Source organism: Silene latifolia, chromosome 8, assembly GCF_048544455.1.
Source record: "Silene latifolia isolate original U9 population chromosome 8, ASM4854445v1, whole genome shotgun sequence".
In the NCBI taxonomy this organism is placed as follows: Eukaryota; Viridiplantae; Streptophyta; class Magnoliopsida; order Caryophyllales; family Caryophyllaceae; genus Silene; species Silene latifolia.
This window is the reverse complement of record NC_133533.1, coordinates 77,758,375-77,761,768: the sequence shown is the minus strand read 5'-3', so window position 1 is coordinate 77,761,768 and position 3,394 is coordinate 77,758,375. Positions and strand designations below refer to the sequence as shown.

The 3,394-nt window shown below is 41.9% G+C and overlaps 1 non-coding gene across 1 annotated transcript; it reads right to left on the bottom strand.

Moving 5' to 3' along the window:
* Window positions 1-1,970: 1,970 nt before the first annotated feature.
* Window positions 1,971-2,076, bottom strand: LOC141597929 (small nucleolar RNA R71). The gene has a single exon (XR_012523137.1). It is a non-coding gene; the product is annotated as a small nucleolar RNA R71 (small nucleolar RNA).
* Between the last annotated feature and the right edge of the window lie 1,318 nt (window positions 2,077-3,394).

The following is a 3,394-nucleotide window of genomic DNA, read 5'->3' as shown; positions in this document are numbered from 1 at the left end:
AGATCTTGCATTGATATGTATGAAGGAATGGTCTACAAAGTAGTGGCTACGAGTTGAAGCTGTTTCTGAGGAAGAACACTCGATCGAGCCCTTTTATTGGTCGATCGAGTGGTTTCTATGGCTGAGGATGGTCGATCGAGTTGTTTGTTTTACTCGATCGACAAGGCTGGAATTGAAGGTTACTCGTTCGAGCACTAATTCTACTCGATCGAGTAGATTGCCTGGAGGAGTACTCGATTGAGCTGTTTCAGACTGCTCGATCGAGTGGTTTTGTCTTCCATGGGCTTTAATTAGTCCGTGAACTTGTTTTTAGTTATTGGACTTAGCATTTTTCTATTTAAACATTCAATAACTAGGTCATTAGACATCTAATAATCCAATATCATTTTATACAACTTTCACTGCAAAAAGACTACGTTGCTTTTTCCTCTCTACTGTAACTCTTGCTTTCGGATATTCTCGCTCGGATTTAGTTGTTCTTTACGCTGGATTCTTGCGATTATAATCTCTACTCTCTTTTAATCTTAATCTTCCAATAATTTGCTTTAGTTACTTGTTTTGTTCCTTTTTAATTCCTGCCCTAATCTTTATTTATTCAATTTTATTATTATTTCATCATGTTTAATGTTAGTTATTTCATTGTTATTAGTTTTGACAATATTAATAGCATGAGTAGCTAATTTGTTTCATGTTGGGATTAGGGGATCTACGGTAGAAATGTGACGATATAGTTAGTAGGTTAGATGAATTATTTGTGAGACTCTGTCCCCATGGCAATATAACTGTATTTACAGACTTAGTTGAGTGCACGCTTCTGAGTCACTTTTTTATCTGGTTAAATTTAATCCTGGATCGGAAGATTGGACTAAATAGGCCTTCTATTAACAGTAGACTACCCTGACGAGGACGGAAGTTAAGTTAGTGGAAAGCTAGAATAGAAAGTGGACCGAAAGGACCTTTCTATATCCGTTTCACATGTAATTTATCTAGACTATTTGCAATTGAGTCACTGGACTACCGTAGTGAATCGAAATCCTGACATGTCCCTTCTTTATTGATAGTTTACCTCTACTTTCTGCCTTTACTACTCTTTCCTTGCTTCTCTTTCTTTTACACCTTTAGTTTAGAAAATTAATTTACAAACCCCCCATTTTGTGATCAAATAGACGGACTCTTTACAGATTTCTTGCCTCCCTGAGGATATCGACCTGACTTCCCTAGCTATAGAGTTAGTTTAGTTAGTTATTTTTGATAGGTATATGATTGCCCTGTCAAATTTTGGCGCCGTTGTCGGGGAGGCAATTGCCCTATCTGTTTTTGTTTCGTTTATTTTATCCGTCTCATGGAATTCTTATTCCGTGAGACAGTTCTTATTTATTTTCTTTCAGTGTTGTGTATGCCCAGGTCAAACAGGTTGGAGTTAGTTTCAGCTGATTCTGAGCCAGAGAGACTGTTCAGGCATAGACCCCGTCTGCAAAGAGAATCACGAAAGGAAGACTTGAGTACTTTCGAACCCGAACTTCAGCATTTCCTATTTACAGAAGATCAATCTTTAGGTGAATATAATCTCAGTTCTGTAAACTAACCATTAAAGATGCCGAATATTGCAAGTCATTCGGAGCCTAAAGCATCATATATTCCTAAAGGTTTCAATTTACAGACTGAGGATGGGAATACTTTTGACATCCGTCCGTTCTATATCAATCTGGTGGAGAGAAATCTCTTTAGAGGTGTGGTAGGTGAAGACCCGAGGAAGCATATGGAGGTCTTTACGGACTACTGCTCTACTATCCCCGCCACAAAGGAGGTAACTCAAGACAAGATTAAGGAGGTTCTGTTTCCTTTCTCTTTGACTAACTCAGCCAGGGAGTGGCTGACTGACTTGGATCGTACGGTCTCGACGATCACAGACTGGGAAACCCTTGCTCTTGCTTTTTATAAGAGATATTTCCCTCTACAGCGCACCAATCAGCTAAGGGCCAAGATCACTAGTTTCAAGCAGGCACCGGATGTAACGTTCTATGAAGCTTGGTGTCGGTTCAAGAGGTTGGTGAGGTCTCTTCCTCACCATGGTTTTGATCCGTGGTTTCTGTCCAATCAGTTCTACAATGGGTTGTACGATGACCACAGAGCTATACTTGATGCCTCATCCAAGGGAAGATTTCAAAAGAATACTGATGATGATAAGGGATGGGCGATTATTGAGGAGATGGCGACCTATTGTGCCGAGTATGGGAACCCGAGGGATGGTATTCGAACAGTTCACGCGTTTGATAAGGCAGTCGTGGCTCATCTGGAAGCCATAAATGCTCGTTTTGATAAATTGGAGCTGCATTCTGCTCGACAGCCTAGACGGTCCATATGCTTACTAGAGGGGAGACCGTCACATGTGAGAGGTGTGGGAGCAACAACGGTCACACTACTATTGGCTGTCTTACAGAGAAGGAACAGGTCCTTGCTTTTCAACAATACAGGCAAGGAGGGGGTTCTTATTATAATAACCAAGGGGCGGTCCATCCCAATCTGAGGTGGAAAAGTCAAAATGTGTTCAATCCTACCCCTCCTCCGCAGCAGCAGCAGCCATATGTCCCTCCTCATAAGGCTCAACAAGGCTAACATAAGCCTCCTTCCTTCCCTACACCTAATCACGTTACATCATCTTCTGGCGGGGTGAGCGAGTTATCTGAGTTGAAGATGATGCTGCAGTCTTTGACAAAGCAATGGCAACTAAGTGACCAACAGAAAGATGCATCCATCAAGTCACTTGAAACCCAAGTTGCCCAGTTAGCCGCGAACCAATCCACGAGGAAGCAGGGTCATTTACCGTCACAAGATGATAAGAACCCACACGAGACGGTGAATTTAATAAATCTGAGAAGCGGTCATTTATATGAGGGACCGAAATTGTTGAAATCAGACCCGAGGAAGGTAATTACTGCTGATGAACAGTGCACTGTTGAAGAAAAAGAGCTGACGACAAAGAAAATGCTCGATCGACTGGTTTCACGTGGTTGATCTAGTAAAAAAGCTGAAGAAAAGACTCGATCGAGTGGAATTTTTACTCGATCGAGTGAACAGGAGAAAGAACAGCTCGATCGAACGAAACAAACAGCTCGATCGAGTGATTTTATTGATGACTCTGCTCGATCGAGTGATATTGTTGCTCGATCGAGTGATGCTGATAAAGAAGACCTCGATCGAGAGCCTGCTAGTGCTCGATCAAGTGAAATATCGCCTGAAAGACCCCGTTCGAGAGAAAAGAAGTCTCGATCGAAGGATGTAGAGCTTGATCCAGCTAATACGTTGGAAGAGAGGAACATGGGGCTCAAAATACCCATTACGGTGCCCTTCCCGAGGCGACTACAGAACACAAAGACTAATCAACAGTTCGGTA